Source organism: Camelus bactrianus, chromosome 16 (genome assembly GCF_048773025.1).
Source record: "Camelus bactrianus isolate YW-2024 breed Bactrian camel chromosome 16, ASM4877302v1, whole genome shotgun sequence".
Lineage (NCBI taxonomy): Eukaryota > Metazoa > Chordata > Mammalia > Artiodactyla > Camelidae > Camelus > Camelus bactrianus.
In genome coordinates this window covers 16,660,650-16,680,070 of record NC_133554.1, presented here as the reverse complement: position 1 = coordinate 16,680,070, position 19,421 = coordinate 16,660,650, and the positions used below count along the sequence as shown (strand labels likewise).

General features: G+C 42.8%; 1 protein-coding gene and 2 long non-coding RNA genes across 4 annotated transcripts in view; 2 read left to right on the top strand and 1 right to left on the bottom strand.

The window, feature by feature from the left end:
- The first annotated feature begins 1,610 nt into the window (after positions 1 to 1,610).
- On the top strand, positions 1,611 to 11,423 carry LOC105065884 (uncharacterized). Its single transcript, XR_834981.3, has 3 exons — positions 1,611 to 1,814; positions 10,398 to 10,558; positions 11,284 to 11,423. It is a non-coding gene; the product is annotated as an uncharacterized LOC105065884 (long non-coding RNA).
- LOC123615658 (uncharacterized) lies at positions 4,450 to 19,259 on the bottom strand. 2 transcript variants are annotated; one of them, XR_006723331.2, is made up of 3 exons: positions 18,982 to 19,259; positions 16,181 to 17,734; positions 4,450 to 16,086 (listed from the first exon to the last, which is right to left on the bottom strand). It is a non-coding gene; the product is annotated as an uncharacterized LOC123615658 (long non-coding RNA). The 2 variants fall into 2 exon arrangements; XR_012499469.1 differs by having other exon boundaries at positions 19,110 to 19,259.
- The window catches only part of AKAP1 (A-kinase anchoring protein 1), a 30,489-nt gene continuing 30,290 nt past the window's right edge, over positions 19,223 to 19,421 (top strand). The window contains exon 1 of the mRNA XM_074342755.1: positions 19,223 to 19,377. The gene's annotated coding sequence lies outside the window, so the exon portion shown is untranslated. The remainder of the gene's footprint in view (positions 19,378 to 19,421) is intronic.

The window sequence follows — 19,421 nt, the reverse complement described above, 5'->3', positions numbered from 1 at the left end:
CTAATTATCAGTACCTGGAGAAGTCTGGGATACAGAATCCTAGACTATAACTTCCACTAGTGGGCAGGATATGTGAGCATCACAGGGTGAACCGGGAGCTTAGAACAGCTGCCAGGGATAACTAACATTTCTTCAGCACTTCCTCTGAACAGGCACTGGGTGACATGTTTATGTGAAGTTATCTCATCTAATCTTCCCAACCACCACGAGGTAGGTACTATTTGTACCTCCATTTTATAGATGAAGAGGTGGAGGTACAGGTCACCAAACTATCACTTGGTAGAGCTGGGATCTGAGTCTAGTTGGCTGGACCCCTCCAACCTATCCTCTTAAACACTGCACTAGTGAGGAGGAGGACAAAAAGATTAGAAAAAGAGAGCATTCTTTAAATGGCTACAACGCCTTTCAGACATTACTGCTCGATGGGGGCTATAGATGGGTTTCCTCATAATGCCAGAACCTGAAAGGGGGGTGGGGCGGGGCAAGGATGGCGAACAGCTGTGATGAGGGCTCTCTTGCTGGAAGAAGGCTTTCCAAGGTCAGAAGTGTGGTCCCCCCAGTGCCTAGCATGGGGATAGTCACACAGTAGGTGCTTAATAATGGTCTGATGAGGGGATGCAGGAAAAACTTTTTGGCCATCAGAGCCATTTACGTGGAATGACTCCCTAGGGCCCTAACTGCCTTGATAGACTGCTGGTATTTTTTTATTGTGATAAAATAAAGATAGCATCAAATTGACCACTTTAAGCATTTCTAAGTGTACAGTTCAGTGGCATTAAGTACATTCACATTATTATACACACTGAGGATTCTTAAATGATTCAATGATTCACAGATGAACAAAGCAACAGTCCCTTTCCTCTGCAGACTAGTCAGTGTTACGGTTGGTCGGGATGTAGGTTACGCTGCAGTAACAAAAACCCCCCAAATCTCAGTAGCTTGAAAAAAATAAAGGTCTTGTTCTTGCTACATGTCCACTGCAGGTCAGCTGGGGCCTCTGTCCCATGTTATCCTCACTCTGGGAACCAGGCTGATGGGAGAGAGGCTGTCCGGAGTATTGCTGGTTGCTAGGGCAGACAGAAAGACGTGCCAGCACTTGCACTGGGTCTTAAAATGTCTGCTGACATGTAATTGGTCAAAGCAGGTCCCGCAACCATCCCTAACTTCAAAGAGAATGTGGAAGTACAGTCCTATCTTGTGTCTGGAAAGCGGGAAACAGAATATTTATGAAGAGCCCCATGAATACTACCAGTCTCTTTCAGTTATAAGTGGCAAATGAAATTCGAATTAGCTGCGGCAGAAAAGGGGATTTGCTGACTCACCAAAATCTAGGGGTAGTTTGCCTTCAGGCACAGTTGGATCTAGGTACTCAGAGGGGTGTTCAGCGATCCGTCTCCCTTTTGTCTGGGCTTCGTTCTCAGGGAGTGTATCTTCAGTCACAATAAAAACAGCCACCAGCAGGTTCACGCACATTTCCCACAACTCTGAAAGGGAAAGTCTCTTCCCCTTGTTTTCCACAAAGCTCCCTGGAATGTTTGCCCATTGGCCTAGATTGTGTCACAGGCCTCCCCAACCAGTCTCTCAGATTAGTCTAGCCCGATTCATGTGTCCGCCCCTCTTGCAGCTGGGAGGTGAGTCAGCCCCACTTGAAAAACAAGAAATGAACCTGTAGGTGGCATGTTTCCCCCAGATGGCCAGACAGTTCCTTCACCAGAAGAAGGGGTGCTGAGCCAGGCCAGAACAGATGATCTATTCTCCAGGCTCTCTCTTCCCTTTGTGTGGTGGGCCGGACACACCCAGATGGAACCCTGTTGGTATGTGCGACCCCGGGTTGACACCTGGTACCAGGAATTCAGGCCCCAGGAATGTCCAGGGCTTGCTTCTCTCAGCAAGGCTGGGGAAGGGGAGTAATTAAAGATGAGCCCGAGATTGGAGCCTGGAAGGTGGGAGCGTAATCATGCCACTGACAGAAATGGAGGGACCAGGAAGGAGAAGGGAGTTTGGAGGGGAGAGTTGAGCCCTGCATCTTGGCTTTGAAATGACTAGGGTGTGCATGTAGAGGAGTCACAGGTGTGTGGAGCTGCAGAAGCCTCACTCTGGATAAAGGGGAGAGCTAGACATGGATTTGAAGGTCATTTAATGATAAGCAGCAGGCTATTCGGAGCCCTGAGAAACCTAAGGGAGAAAATGAAAGAAAGGAGTGTAGTCTTCCTTGGGAAACACCCACAGCTGCAAAGGGAGCTACCAAAGGTGACCAGGGAGTGGCCGGTTATAAGGGTAAAAGGAAACTAAAGGGTACTTTCCACTTCTCAGAGACGTACACAGCTCGTCCAGGGAAAGAATGAAAACCCTCTCTATGCCACTTCCTCTGACTGCACTCTCTCTTCTGTTTTTCCTTCTTTTGATCCTGGATTATATTGTTCTCTCTCTCTCTCTCTCTCTCTCTCTCTCTCTCTCTCTCTCTCTCTCTGTGTGTGTGTGTGTGTGTGTTTGTGTGTGTGTCTACAGACACCCACTCACATCCTTGTGTATGATAATATGCTTGGCTATACTTACAAGTGTTTCTGTGTATCTTTTGATTGTCAATTACCTGATCTATACATCACTTGTCAATCTATCCATGTTTCTAACTAGAAGATTATTAGAACGGTCAATGATGCTTATCAGAAGTATTACCGCCTTGGTTAAAAACCTGCGCTCTGTCAGCAGAGAGAACTGGGCTCCAATCTGCTATGCCATTTACAAAACCTGTGGTGTATTTTAAGTTACTCAGTCTCTCTGAGACTTAATTTCCTAATCTGTGAAATGGGGATAATGATACTTACCTCCCAGGGTCACAGAAATGATTAAACGACATAAGGGAAGTGCTTAGCATAGTATGTGGCACACAGAAGTAGCTACCCTCTATTAAGAATTCATATAATAATAATAATAATAATAATAATAATAATAATAATAATAACTAATAATGCAGAAAATTTGAAGCCATGAAAAACCATTCATTATAGATTAAAAAGGCAGATTGCCAAAATAGCATTTACAACATGATCTCATTTTTCTTAAAATACACACACACAAACACACACACACATGGAAGAATATACATCAGAGTTTAGTAATGATAGTGTGGGTAGAACTACAGGTGATTTTTGTTTTATTATATTTTCCTTTGCTCATGTGCAGTTGGCTGTGTACTATTTTGCCTAGCTGTAATTCCTCTGGTTTGTACAATACATAGCCACTGCTTACGGAATAAAAAACAAACAAACAAACAACATACCACTCTAAAGGAAAGAGAAACAGTGAGTGATTTTTCTGGAAGACCTAGCAAAGCTGCATGACCAGATGCTGTGGAATGGATGAGGTACCATCTACTCTGGCAGGTTTCAATTGTTCTATTTTATTTGTTGTTGGTTTGCTTTGATGAATGGGAGCACTGCTCTCAGGGAAATCCTACCACACAGACTCGAGGCTTTCCTGGACATCAAAGAGCCCGGGGCAGTCTGTCGCTTATCTGGATGTGGGCGCAGCTTGCCACTAAAATCTTCTCTTTGCAGCCACTCTTAAGGATCTGGGATAACAGAAAGGAACGGTGGTATAAAACAGGAGGACATCCTCTAAACCACTGATGACTGAACCCAGAGTGTTCATCCACATGGACTTAGTTTTTATTTTTTGGACCAACAAATGTACTGCTCCAACAATTGGAAAGAGATTGTATCCCACAACAGAGTGGCTGGTGAATGGGGAAAGCAGCTTAGAGGTTAGGGACGGTGGGGGCGGGGGGCGGAGGCAGGGGTCTAAGTCATCTAGCAGATCAATGATTTGAATAATCAACACATGACTTCCCTAATTCCACAGTCACGCGAGTCCACATAAACCGGTGGTATTTACGTAATTGGGATTTGAGTGAGGAAGATTAGTATCAACTGAAATCTGTCTTCACTTCCCATGGGACTGGAACTCACAGTTCCAAATACTGGCTGTCTGGGAGTCCAGAGGGTGGGACAAAGAAACAGGGTCATTTCATCAGCTGGGAAAAGTATTCGTCTGTGAGGCTGCTCCTCGCACATGCTTGGTTTGCTATGTTTTACCCTCTTGGGACTTTTACTGTAGTTACACGTGTATGCTTGGTCCTGAGACCTGCTGATTACATCAGAAACTAGGTGGGTTGGAGGAAAAGCTAGGAACTGGTGTGACTGGGCCTTGGCAAATTGATATGGTGGCAAGTGATATGACATGAGAAAGCCAGGTCTTGTGGGTGGCAAATGGCCCTACACCTAACATTTGTTGGGACCAGATAAGGGCACAAATAGACCCATGTATCATAAATCTAAAAAATTGAAAGTTTAGAATCAAAATAGCAGTTAAGTAAAATATGATCTAACTCTGTATCTTAACAAATACAACTCCATCAGAACACAACAAAAAACTTTCATGACAACAAAATCAACAAACACCCATAAAGCTGTGGTTTTTAATATGACCTAAAGCCAGTAAAATAACAAAGATAACTGAATTTAATTAGCATTGCAGTGGATATTAATTTTGATTTCCTTGTTTTTTTTTTCTTTCTGGTGGTTCATCAATCTATATAACATACATTACTTGTTTTCTATGACTTTTGAAATACATCACTTTTATAATAACAAAGAAAAAGAAATGTAATACTTTTGATTCTATTTTGTAATATATTCTAAGTAAAAGGAGGGAGGTTATAGTTCAGTAGCAGAGCACCTGCTTAGCACACACAGGGTCCTGGGTTCAATCCCTAGTACCTCCATTCATTAAATAAGTAAATAAACAAACAAACAAACAAATAAATAAATCTAATTACCCCCCAAAAAAGAAAATTAAACTGTTTAAAAAACAAAAAAGCTGTGTAATGTATTCTAAGTAAACTAAGTAAAATTTACTTCTACATATGTTGTGTATGACTTTTCTTATTTTAAAACACATTAAATTAATAATCTCATTTTGAGTTCATTCTGTCACTATATAGTGATCATTTGATGCATTTTTAGCCTATATTACACACTGAACATTTTTGCATCACATTTTAAAATAATTTCTATGAAACCTAGAAAGTTTCCACTGTTTTCTATAAAGATTGAGCTGCCACTGCCACAAAAAGCATCATTATGCCTGATTAAATATTGGACACATACTATTTTATAAGAACATCATACATCATATAAGAACATCATTTGTCTCTGCTGAATATTAGTTTTGTTTTGCTGCTTATTCCCCCTTGTAAAAAAATTGTCGTTGGTACATACATATATTTTTGTGTACAAGAGATGTTTCATTCTGTCAAGAACCTAAGTGTTTCCAGACACAAACATCTTAATTGGCCAAAACTGATCAGGAGATTTGGTTGTAAAGCTCTGTCACAGTAGTAACAAAATATTGCTTTTGGACCTAGGATATAAAAACATACAAAAGCTATTTCTACAACTTCCTTCCCCATCCAAAATAATTTTGCTGTAGGGGGAAGGGTATAGCTTGGTGATAGAGTGCATGCCTAGCATGCACAAGGTCCTGGGTTCAATTCCCAGTACCTCTGTTTAAACAAACAAACAAAAACAAACAAACCTAAATTACCTCCCCTCCATAAAATAATTTGGCTGTAAAATGAAACATTAAATTTAATTCTGCTGTGTTCATGCAATGGAAAAGGGCAATCATTAATTTGAATGGGATTGCATTTTGCTAGGAACATTTTACACTGTCAGAAGAATGGGACAGCCATTTTTCAGCATCACTGTCCCATAAACACAGTAAATGTTCCAGAGGTTTTTGGCTTTCACATTCAATCGCACCTTTTATAAATGCAATTTTCTTCATATGCTATTGGCAGGCCAGAATTGCATTTGACTTCCTGAGTTATGATTTTGTTGTGAATAATTCTTTTGGTGGTGGTGGTGGTGGTGCTCCCGTTGTTTGAATCAATAAAGTCTTCACTTAGTGGAGAATATAAAGCTGTAGGGACTGCATCTAATCTTTCCAAAACGTGACTTGGAAGATTTGTTGCTGTTGCTCATTTTCATTTGATTTGTAATAAACTCTTTATTAAGTAAAGAATTTGTAAAATCTTGTCTGCCTTTTTCTGTGGGTTATGTTCATCTGAAGTCTCCTCATTTTCATGGTTTCTGGTTTGTAGAAATTTAAGCAAACTGCTTTTTTTTTTTTTTTTTTGCTTTTTTTTTTTTTTTAATTTTTAGGGTTTTTTTGGGGGGGGTGTAATTAGGTTTATTTATTTATTCATTTCAACCGAGGTATTGGGGATTGAACCCAGGACCTCGGGCATGCTAAGTGCACACTCTACCACCCCCATGCCCTCCCCCCGCAAGCAGATGGCTTTCTGTCTCCTTTTCCTTCAGCCTTTCTCTTCTCTGAGCTCTACTTTTGTATTTTCTGTCTCTAGGATGGTTTTACATTCATTTTCAAAATTATTTAAATAAAGCTGAAATTTACATCTAAATTTTTGGAAAATTTACATCTTACTCAAATTTTAATGAAAATTCATCATTTTTAGCATTCAATGTGCACCTAGTTGCCACGATATTTGTCCACCTAGTTGCCAATTCATTTCATGTTTCCTGAATGCTACATCTAAACCTACATGTATACAAATGTAAGAGTAATCTGAATTATTTAATGTTACAAAATGTCCCTTAGCTCTCACCTGCAACTGTTGCAAATATCAGAACCATGCACCACTAGGAAATGATACCTTGTTATACAAGAATCTGTTGCATTCAAACTAGCTGAGAGGAAGGATGTGACAAGTTGATTGATTTGTCTTTTTTCTGGAAAGTGGTTCCTCCTCCTTGCACTTGGAGGCAGAGTCTAGCTCTATGTTAGCAGCAGCACAACTTACAAATGTTCAACGGTCTCTGATCTCAGTTCCTTTTTATGTCAAAGATACGGGGTCAGAAATATAACGAAGCAATTTCTCGGGATCTGAATAGCGTGAGACATGAGAGTTATTTCAGGTTTGTGGATGGTGCTGGACGAGCACTGAATGCCACATGCCAAGTGATGGGCACTCTTATGTTCCTTAATACACCTATCTGTTGTGTTTGTGACTTGTGGAGCCTCCAAAGCTCAAGGCCTGGGCCCCTTTTGTCTGGGTTAAGGGCCGTGGCGGCCACTTTGGATGTTGTCTTAGGAACAGTGAAAGCTCTGTGGAGGGTGGGATCCCTGGCAGATTAGAAATGAGGAGAAAGGAGCCACATCAGATGAGATTCGGGAAAGGCAGCAGAGGCAGATTACTATCAAGGCCAATGAAGCTTAAGCTTCAAGGTCCTTCACGTGCACAGATGCTCAGAGACCACACCTAATTTTGTGTTCTTTTTGTTATAGGTCACCCCCAGGCCATACAACTTAAGTTTGCGAAACTTCAGGCAGGATACCCAGACTTAAGCCAGGGAGGCTCAGGGAAGCTCAGGGCTGGTCCCCCTTCTGGCAGCATCCTGGACTACTCCCCAGGGACCAGAAGCATCTGGGCTGGAGGCAGAAGGCCTGGGCCAATTCACACAGGTTTCACAGTAATTATGTCAGAAACTGCAGCAATGAGATTCATCCAAACCCGTAGAACAGCACTGACCAATAGAAATATAATGCGAGTTGCATGTGTAACTTTAATTTTTCTAGTGGCTACATATAAACAAGTGAAAATAATTAGGTGATAGTAACTTTAACAATATATTTTATTTAACCCAGTGTATCCAAAATAGTAATGAAGTTCTTAAAATCTCGTGTGTACTTCATTCTTGCAGCACATCCCAATTCAGCCTAGCTGCATTCCACCTGCTCACTAGCTCCACATGGCTATGGCTACCATATTGGGCGGCACAGCTCTGCCTTCTACTCAGTGCTGGCTGGGGCACTGTATTAGTTTCCTTTTGCTGATGTAACAAGTCACCCCAAATTTAGTGTTGGCATAAGACAACACAAATTTATTCTCTTACAGTTCTGGAGATAGAAGTCCAAAATGGGTCCTACTGGGCTAAGATATGGGTCAGGTTGCTTTCTTTCTGGGGACACTGTTACCTTGCCTTTTCCAGTTTCTAGAGGCTGCCTGAATTTGTTGGCTCATGGCTCCACATCACTCCAGCCTCTGCTTTCATTGTCACATCTCCTTTTCTGGCCCTAATCCTTTTGCATCCCTCTCTCAAGGGACCCTTGTGATTATGCTGGGCCCACATAGATAATCCAAGATAATCTCCCCCCTCAGGATCCTTCACTTACTGACATCTGCCAAGTCCCCTGGACCATGCAAGGTAGCTTATTCACTTGTTCTGGGGATTAAGACATGGATGTCCCAGGGAGGCATTATTTGGCCTACCACAGGTGCTCAGGAGAAGCTGAGGCTTCAGGGAAAAGAGGCTGGGGCCTCTAGCCAAAGTAGGGTCAGCAAAAGAAGGAATGGCTGACCTCCATTTTGTCCAGAGAAAGAGCAAGCATGAGCTGAAGTTCCGTGCGAGGAAACCTAGGGGAAGCTGAAGGTATTGAATCTTTGGGAGAACTTAGCTCAGGGTCATCCCAACCAGCAGGCTTCCTACTCTCTGCCATCTAGGAAACTTGTCACAGTTATCAGTCTTGGAACAAAGATTCTTCTCCAAGCATCTTATCCAGCCCACGCTGGCCCCTCCCTCACTATCGGCCACACACACACACACAGCACAAATCAGAGGTAGGTAGACTCCTCATTGACAGAGTGGATCATTTAAAAATGAAAATATTCATTGATTATTCAAAAAATAAATCTGTATTTCATTTTCTCATAGGAATACTATTAAAATGGGACAGTGGGCTCGCATCTAAGGAACTCAGCACTAAATAAGCTAGAGATAGGGTCAAAAATACACCCTAAGAGAAAAGATCATAAAACCCATAATCACCTAGAGCAATAAAAGTGAGCTGCTTCAGCTTCTATAAAACAGACTTAAATATAGCTCCACAATGATTACACAAGGAGCCCAGTGAGCTGTAAGCGCATAAAAGGGCCATTAGATCATACATTTGAACTAGCGCCTAACTTGATGGCCATAAAGTGGTCAGTGATGATCTTGCTCAACTTGTTAGCGTACAGGTGGCCTGTAAGAGGTGATTTAATGATCTCAGATACCTTACAGGTGCCTTTGTTTTCTCTTGATATATTCCCCTGGAGCCAGCAGAGGTATTTGAAACTATTTCCATGAGTCAGTACACCCAGTGTTCGATGTGTTACTGGTAATGGCAGTCATCCTAACCAAACTGGTCCAGGGCATTGAAGAAACATGGTACACAGGAAGGGGTGGGGACCTGACACTTGACACACCTGCAGCCCACAGGTGTGGGTGCTGGGAGGCTCTCCAGTTTAGCAGGCAGAATATGGAATCTGGGGAACAGGGCAATCAGTGATAAGCAGTTGCTTAGTAAAATAGGAGCATGAGGGTCATCTGATATGACAAGGGCAGAGAGAGGGTAGCAACAGAGCTGGTAATAAATGAACATCTTTGGCATTCTTGGATGCCACTTAAAATACTTTTGGGTGACCCCAAAGATCCATGACATGCAGCCATTTGGCCAGGACAAGCACCTTAAACACCTGAGCACGTGGGAACTAACTGAGGGACTGACTGGTATTCCATCTTACCATGACTCTGTGATTCTCCGCTCACGGCTGGGCACATGGAAATTTCCTTAGGTAATTAAAAAGTAACAATAACCACAAGTATTATTATTATTATTATTATTATTATTATTATTATTATTATTTTTTTTTTTTTTTTTTTTTTTTTTTGGAAGAGAAAGTCAGCTGCTAATGTTGGTTATTAGAATTCTCTCTCTTTAAAAAAATTTTTGTTGGGGGGGCGATTAGGTTTACTGATTTATTTATTTTTTAACAGAGATACTGGGGATTGAACCCAGGGCTTCATGCATGCTAAGCACGCACCCTACCACTGAGCTATACCCTCCCCCCTTGCTGATGCTGGCATTAAACTGAAGAGAAATTCAGTCAGAAAATGAAATGTAACTGAATGTTAAAGTCAGATGTGCTGGGCTGGAAGGGATTAAACAGGAGATAAAAGAAATTAAAGGGGGAGGGTACAGCTCAGTGGTAGAGCGCAAGGTCCTATGTTCAATCCCCAGTACCTCCATTAAAAATCAGTCAATAAACAAACCTAATTACTTACCCCACAAAACCAAAAAGAGAGAGAAAGAAGTTTAAACAAAGAAAAAACAGGGTGGTATAGTGATTCAAAAACAAAAAATTGAAGAGGCTGTTTGAGTTTGGCACCAAAACTGGCCAACGAGGGAGAGTTAAATTTTAGTGAACTTTGAAAGCAGGTGACTCTGTGACGTGAGGCTACACCCAGCAAGCAGGTGACCCTTTGATTCTGCAGAACAAGAGTTACTTGTACAACGTCGGGGTTCCAAATGGCTTGGAAGAGTATCGCTCAAGCACATCATGGGTTTGCTGCAAGTGGAAATCCAACCTGCAGGAGCTCGTACTGGGAAAGCATGTTTGCAGGTAGCAGCCACCATTCCTGACTGGAGTTCAGAGGTAGGAGCTGGGTGGGGTTTGGGGAGAGTCAAAGCAAGGCAGGGACTTCATCCTGCCTTCAGAGGCCTGGAAGGAATGCTCCATAGATCATCAAAATGGCATTTTTGGCTTTAAGAGCAAGGCAGAAGCCACCTAACAGAAACTAAGGCTGAGCAGGAAGTCAAAGCTGATCTCAAGGGGGAGGGTATAGCTCAGTGGTAGGTAGGGTGCATGCTTAGCAGTGCACAAGGTCCTGGGTCCAATCCCCAGTTCCTCCATTAAATAAAAAAATTTAATTACCACCCCTCCTCCCCAGAAAAGGCTCATGGCTGATCTCAGGGTAAACTTAATTTTATGTTGTGTCCCTGAGCATTAGACTAAATATACCTCATCTTCCTTTTCTAAAGTTAGAATCAGTCCTAAAAATTGTGACAAGGCTGAGCCTACAGATTTGGGAGGAGGATGGAGGGCTCTCAGGTATAAGACAGGAGGGCTGTGGAGCTGGGAACTTGGAAGGGTGTGGGGAAAATTGTCCAACGAGGAGAGCAGCCGGAGGCTCAGGGTCAGACTGCGGCTGAGCACCCGGTCAAGTGCTGTAGCATCTGATTGTTGTCCTCACTGGCGAATCTTTACAGGAAGTTCTCAATGTGCGGCATCTGGATAAAGGTTAGGATAATTTGTACTGTGTCAACGTGACTAAGTTGGGATCTACATTTCCCCAAATCCTCTTCTCTGTATGGTTCTAGGTAGGAGCTGGCCAAAAAAGGAATCTGCATGAGATGTGGAAGGTGGAGGTGAGGGAGCAGTCACTACCCTCTGCAGGCTGTCGTGGTCAGAAGCGGTTACAGAGGGATGGATGCAGACATGCCCGTGGAGTCCAGCTTGTCCATACTCTCCTCTGCTCCAGACCTGCCTCTTTTTACCAGCTGATGATCCTGTTGACTGACATGTTGGCCCCAACACTGCCACGTGCATGGCTGTGATCCACATTGACAAAGCTGCTACCCAGAGGCACAGCTTCCCACTGGCCTCCCACGAGCCTTGGCTTTGCCATCTCTTTCTGATGCTGGATGTGTTTAGCTTCTCAGATCGACTAAATGGTGACCTCTTCTCTGATCTCCAACTTTCCTCCTGGTCCTTCACTTCCCCAGGTCCTCCTACCATTGTGTTAAGTTTCTTTGCTATAATAAATTCCTTTTTCCAGAACTTGTAGTGTTTCTGCTTCCCTGAATCATCTCTGACTGCATTAGTAGCAGCCTGGGAAATTTATGCATAGAAGCATCCACCTGCTTACATGTTGTGGAGATTCTTTGGTTACAAGAGACAGAAAGCCATATTGAGCTAATTTAAGCAAAAGGGGGGACTTTTATTGGCTTATATCCTCAACCCATGAAAAAGCAGGGATGACTAGAACCAGGGGTTCAAAAATTATCACTCTCTTATCTCTTCTGCTCTTTTCCTGTTAGCTTTATCCCTCCCTCCACTGGGAAAGACTGACTGGTCCAGCTTGGGTCATGTGTCTACCACTGGTCCAACTGTAGGCCAGAGGAATGAGGTGTTATAATTGCCCCAGGTGGGATTGCTTGCCCATTTCTGTGACTTGGGGTTGAGTCTGTTATCAGGGGAAATGTAGCACAAATGTGGCCACTAGGAGTATTGTTGTGAGCCAGGAAGCTACCTTTGTTTACCTCTACTGCACCCCATTTAGTAAATTAAATTGGGCAGTTTTGAATACAAGAAAAGCCCTTTCTAGCTCAGGTATCCAAGGAGATATCTATCTAGGGGGAGGGTAATAGCTCTGTGGTAGAGCACACACTTAGCATGCCCAAGGTCTTGGGTTCAATCCCCAGTACTTCCATTAAAAAACAAAAAGAAAAACCAAAAAACTCCAAAAACCAACAAGAGAGAGATATATCTAGCGATCAGAAATCACAAACAAATTGCATAGGCCCTTCATAGAATTTCATATTACCTGAATATGCTTTAAGACCTTGTGTATTATACTGGAAACCTTAAGAACAACCACCAGGATATCACTGGGCATCTGTAGATGGAGGCCTAAAACGTGCCTCACTAGAAGTTTGCTGAGACAGGCAGAAGACATTCTGATAACGAAAGAGCTGCTACCATCTTTGCTTTTGGACGTTGCAAGAAACAAGAGAATGAAAGGATGAGAAGTATGTCTTAATTAGGAAGCAAGGGAAGTGAAAGATGGAGAACTATTACAGCTTTATCACATTGAGTCTCCCCAACCACAAACATGGTATCATTACTCCATTTGTTTAGAAATCCTTTTATGTCTTTCAATAAAGGTTTTAATTTTCCTCCAGGCAAGTTTGACCCTGTTTTATTAGACTTATTTCTATACAGCTTACAGATTTTGGCCCTTATTATGGACGGTATTTTTAAAATTAAATTTTCTAATTGTTTGCTTTTTTTTTTCCCCCGCAAGTTTCTTATGTCTGGGAACTTTAGTCAACCCTTTCATTAGTTCTAAGGATTTGTCTGGAGAGGCTCTTGAATTTTTTTAGATATTCTGTATCTTAATTTTCATGTAAAAGTTAGTTTTCCTTAGGTGGAATATGCACATTTAGTAATGTAAATCTAGGGTCAAAATATCCTGTATTAATTTTCCTTGATTTAAGAATCAACATTTATTTTGCTTTAACTGGAAATCACATGTCTATAGAAGTGTTTTGCAAGGTGTGTTTCATCGAGGAAATTTCATATTTCGTACTATAATTCTTTCTCAGAGATTCAAAAAGCCCCCGAGAGGCCCTACAAAGAAACCTCTCTAGCTTGGTTAAATCCTGCATTCCAAAATTATTTCATCATGGAATCCCTTTTCAAGCAATACCTTTCAGCCTTCTGAGGAACTAACTGCTTTTTACAGAGAGCTCACTTTGGGCAATGATGGTCTCAGGAAACTATCGTGAAAATCGGTCAATTCCAGGATTTTCTCAGAGAATCTACTGTCTCTCACTAGATTCTGTGGATGCTAAGCTGGGTAGAACAAGACTCTGGTTTTTTCTGTTCCTGCTCTTCAGTCTTTAACAATAACTCCCTATGGGTTAATGCTACCATTATAAGAAGAAAGAAAAATATGCATATTCAATTTCATGAGACTATCCACTACTTCTATTCCTCAGGAAAGGGCCACAGCTGGTCACAGTGGGAGGCCGTCCTTGAAATCCTGTCAATATCTTCTGACTGATATGGAGATGAGATTTTTTTTTTCCTGCTATTACTCTTTCTGCTAAACCCAGGCCATCAGCTCTTATGTCATGTTTTTTCCTTACATTGTACAGAACCACACATGTTTATCAAAAGCTGTTCTTTCTGTGTTCTGGATTATATACAGAGGCTACAGATTTATCACAGCACAACTAAATACTTGGAAATGGAAAAGGCCCACACGTAGGAACAAACTGTATTAGGGAAAAAGAGTTCTAACTATGTAAGTTTCCTTTGTATTGCTATTTCTGATCAGACAGAGTGTTTATATTAGATCATTTGAAAGGATAATGGTGAGTGCTCAGCTCAGTGAGTCTCAGTCTCATGTCAAAATCATTTGTGGAGCTCTGAAAAAATACCAGTGGCTGGGCCCTATCTGGGACCTCCTGAATTAGAATCTCCAGGGAGCAGCTTAAGCACTTGTATGTTTAAAAGCTCTGCAGTGTATTCTCTGGCACTTATTATATGCCCTTCTTTTTTTAAATAAATCACTTTCCCATATGGCCTTGCCCAAATTTTTCTTCTGATTTGGATGTAAAATAATAAAGAATATTTTTAAAGAAGATAAATCAATTTCAAGACCACTTTCCAAACACTAACAAAATTTTTCATTGTCTTGCTCTAGCTGTTTATTGTAGAGAAATTTTTGAATTCTGAATTTGTCACTTAGCAATTCATTAAATTTTTTTCCCATACTGTCATGTAGTGATAATAATTGTCATTTTAGGAGTCATATAATATTCTGACAAATATTCATTTGATCGTAATTTAGCTAACCATTCACTTACTGTTGGACATTTAAACTGTTTATTTTTAGTTGCTCTAGAGAAAAGGCAACGAAGAACTCGATGTATATGGATTTTGCTTTTCTTTTGAATCAGTTCCCTGAGGATAATTTTCTTGAAATCTAGTAATTGGGTCAAAGGATATGAACGCTTTTTATGACTCTTGCTAATGATTACTAAAGTGCTTTCCAAAAGGTTGAACAAATTCACAAGGCCATGCCCCAACTCTACTGCATAATTGCTGAGGTTTCCAGGGGGGGGGCAGGCAATTCTAGAGGTCTGCTGGGTGTTCCCATGACAGGGAGAATAAATCACTCTATTACCAGTCCTGTTACCTTACTTAAGAAGAAAGACAAGAAATCTAGTAACAACAGTGTTACAGGACCGCTTAGCCATCTCATCTCCCAGGCACTAGCATTTTCCTTGCATTCTCTCTGATTCTCTGAATTACCCTGGCAAGTTAGACGTTACTGCCCCTCATTTTAGAGATGAAGAAAGGAAGGGAAGAAAGGTTTAATAACTTGCCCGAGGGTCGTCTAGCAAGTCAGCACTGAAATGAGGATTTGAACCCTGTGTTTTACCATGGTGCATTTCACACCACCCATAGCTGAAGTAGCCACGGAATCTCACCAGTTAGATACCTTCTAAGTCATAAATTGGCTGTAAAATGGAATATGATATAATGGATGTGGCAGGTTAATCATGTTCTCAATCTCCTGCCTTTTCTCTCACCTAGACGTGGAATCTATTGGTGTTTCCCTTGAACCTGGGCTGGCCTGGTAACTTCTTCTGACCAACAGAATGCAGCACAAGTGATGCCTAGGTCTGGGCTTAGCCCTCAGGCACCTGGCAGGTCTAGCCTTTATCCTCTTGGAACCCTAAGCCACTGTGCAGACAGGTCCTGTATAAAACTGCTCCCTAGATCTCTAGATCTGCCTCTAGCAGCAGGACAGTGAATTGGTTAATCCAAGGGCTCCTAAGTCAGATTTCCTGGGTTAAAATTTTGTCTCTGCTGCTGTGTGACTGTGGTTGGTGGAAGTTAGAATAAAGTACTGTGCGTAGTGCTGGGAGTTAAGGGCTCATTAAGTGTTAGCCATTAGTACTGTTAGTCCCCAACTCTTCCCATTGACTTCTCGGGAAAGGAGATTCTTTATTCTTCCCAGCAGATGTGGTCCTGGGGCAAACCCAAATGCTTCTGCAGTTTCAGGGAACAGAGCATCAGGTGGAGGGTGAGAGCGGTTTAGTTTCACTTGTTCATTCATCCTTCTCCGTACTGCCCATAAAGGAGACAGCTCACATTTGTGAGCACTGAAAAAGTTCCTTCTGGAGACGCTTCCAGTAGGAAAGGCAGGACATTTCTCAAACACGTGGCATTGGAGGGGCTGCCAGGAGAAGACAACTGGCTGACTTTTGAAGAGAGTTTCCCAAGAAGATGTTGGGATGAAATTCCCCATGGTCCTGCATCAAGCCCTCACTCAGCTTCATGACAGGCTCAGAAACGTCACGATGTTCCAGTCGCAAAACCAGCAGCTTAGTCAAACAAACAAACAAACAAAAAAACATTCACAAGATGTACAAGATGTAGAAAACCAGAGGGCCGCTTATGTAATTTACAGAAACTTACCTGTCAGGTGGACGGCTGCCTCCCATAGGTCCAGCCACGGCTTCTCTCTTTCATCTCCTTATCAGAAGGATGCTTCGTGGGTGAGTCAGAATGAGGAGCAGTTACAGGATTTAAATGACTAATAGCATCAGGTTCTTTTCTCATCATTTCCACTTAGTGGAGAGGGCAGCTTCTTGATTAGATCAGAGTGGATACCTTCTCCCTTAGACAGGCTCTGCCTTCTCCTCCTCCTTCACCTCCTCCTCCTTTTTTGGTCTCCTTTGCATGCTTTCTTTTTCACCTCCTCCTTCTGATTGACATATTCCTTTTTTTTTTTTTTTTAATATATAATGTTACCTTCTGTCTTGCTCTATGCACCAGATTCTATTCTTTCTCTCTCTCTTTTTAAATGTCAGGATTAGAGAATGTGATAGAAGCCATCCATATCTATTTCCACAGAAGAATGCCATACTTAGAAAACCATTTGAGCAACTGCAGGGACTTCATAGATGTCCAGAGGATATTTTGTGTATCTTTGTTTAAAATTCCTGCCTTAAAGCAGACTTTTGCCCATTGTGAGCTCATGCTCAGGTTTATGTCTAATAATAGAATCCTGTTTCCTCATGGCCAAGTTCTGAGGACCTCCTTCCATTCTCACCTTCCTTCTCATTCCTCCACCTTCTTTTCTCATACTAGGATCACCCTGTGACCTCTGAACTGCCCTGACCCTGTGGCCACCTCCAGCTGCTGGGCTGGTCTCTTGCTGTGATTACAGTTAATCTGTGTTCTCACCTTTTCCCCTGGCCCTTGTGTCCTGTACTTTCCCTAGTGTTTCCATTCTCCCACTCTTCTTTTCTCCCTGTAATTACTCCTCATATCCCGGCAGGCCTTGCCCTTGTACCCACACATAGATGGGACCGACATATCCATCCCATTTGCCCCAGCTTTCTGTCCCTCCTTCCCATAATCATATTCACAGCCCATCCCCGCCTTTCTTCTGCTCCCTCCCTCTCTCCATTTTCCCTACAACCTCTCCAGTTCCTACCCCAGACATCATTTTCTCAGTTTCTTCCCTATAGACGTTTCATACCTCCACTACCACCAGCTAATTGTCTTTTTAAAAAATTATCCACTTTTGACATGATTTTCAATACGTATTTGTTGTTCCCACTCAGACCACTTCTCTGAGTTACAGGCTTGCATATCCAGCTCAACCACTATCTGCACTTGGATGTTACAAAAACAGTACAAACTTAACGCGTCCAAAATGAAATAAATGCTTCTCTGTCCCCATCTTCGCCCATCTCAGTAAACTTTTCCCCATTTCGCACAGTAACTCAGGCTAGGGAAAGCATCATTCCCTTTTCCTTACCCCCCAAAACAGAAGTTTGTCTTGTTGCTACACCGTCCAAAATATTTACTGAGTCCAAAGCAGTCTTTTCATGTGCACTGTCGTGGCTCTTGGCTCCACCAGCATCACTTCTCACCTGGACCACTGCAGCCGCCTCCCAACTGGTCTCACTGCTTCTCTGCTAGTCTTCTTCAAGTCGATTCTTTCCACAGCAGCTACAGCTCCTGTTTAAAACGAGAAATTATATTGCATTACTTTCTACATATCCCTCTATAATGGCTTCCCATTCACTCACTAAACACACTTTTACTGAGTGCCCTCTATGTGCCATACCCTCAATGATAACTCCACTCATGAGATAAAGGAAATATATAATATGCGGATAGTGGTAAGTGCTGTGAAGAAAAATAAAGAAGGCATGAGGGACAGGGAATTGTATGTGTGTCTGCGTTTACATGCGTTTACATTTTAAACACAACTCCAGGGAAAGTTTCACTGAGTAGGTGCTCTTTGAGCAAAGGACTTGAAAGAAGTGAGGGAGTGAGCTCTGCAGAGTATCCCAATTGGAGGGAATAGCAAGTGCAAAGGCCCTGAGGTGGAGGTATGTCTGGTTTGGAGGCTGAGCAGAGTAGAATAAAATCCGAGCTTTACTATGGTTATAAAGTAGTGCAGTCCCTGTCCCCAAACTCCAACAACCTCCTCCCTTTTCAGTCACCAACCTTCTTTTCCAGCACTCTCCCCACCTCACTATATTCCATCCAGAAGTTGTTTCCTGCAACACAGTCAGCGTTGTTGCCTCTGCTAGAATTCTCCCCTACCCTTATTCTCAAATACAATTTGCAAGGCTAGCTCCTTCTCATCAAGTAGGTTTCAGTTTAAATTTCACCTTAGGCTTTTTTGAACCACAGAACTTAAAACAGGTCTCTTTTTGTTATTTCTTTCCTAATTGTTTCCTTCATGGCACTCACTACACCATGCAATTGGGATTTATATATTTATATATGAAGTTATACTTACAACTCAATAGGCAAATAGTATCTCATGATCATTTAAATTTGCATTTGATCACTAGTGAAGATTAAACATGTTCCTAAGTAATGGTTCTTAGCATGATCTCTTTTTTATATTCCGCTCAAATGTTTACTTAAAGTCCCTATGTCACAAGAAAGCAGGCCTGGCCAGCTGGAACACCCCGTTGTCCACCTGCATAGAGGGAACTTATTTTCCCAGGTTTCCTTGTGGAGTCAGTGATGACGACGACTACCTCTTGGCAGAAATTATTCCAAAACCCCACTCCATTTAGATGAAAGTCTGTTTCACTTCGACATCACCAAGTTGTGAAAATGGGCAAGAATGCTAAATTTCAGTGGTCCCAGGTACTCCCATTGCGCAGTATTACTGAGCAATTACTAATGGCCATTTAATTAATTACGTATACAGTGTAATGATGCATTACACTGTGTATACCTACACAAGGCGAGGCAAGGAGAGCCCTGCCCCTCACCAGCCCCTCCGCCTTTTCCAGGGACCTCTCGGTACCGAGGCAGGCAGATGGTCAAACCGGCCCCTCGAGATCGCCCCGAGCCGAGGTAGGCGAACCTGCGCTGCTGGGCCGCCGAGGCAGAGGTTCAACGTTGCAGGGGCGGGTTCTGAAGCCTCCAGCCAGGACTCTCTCCGGAGCCCCACCGAGATTACAACTCATCTCGCGAGAGCACGAGCAAGGCCGGGCGGCGGGCGGCGGGCGGCGGCGGCGGGCGGCGGGCGGCGGCGGCGGCGGCGGCGGCGGGATGTTGGAGCTCTAGACCGCGCCCCCTCTGGCGCAGCTGGGAGAGGCGCGGCGGGAGCGGCCCGCGGCGCGCAAGCGCAGGTGAGCGGGGCGGGCACGGGGCACGAGGGCAGGGGGCGGGGCCT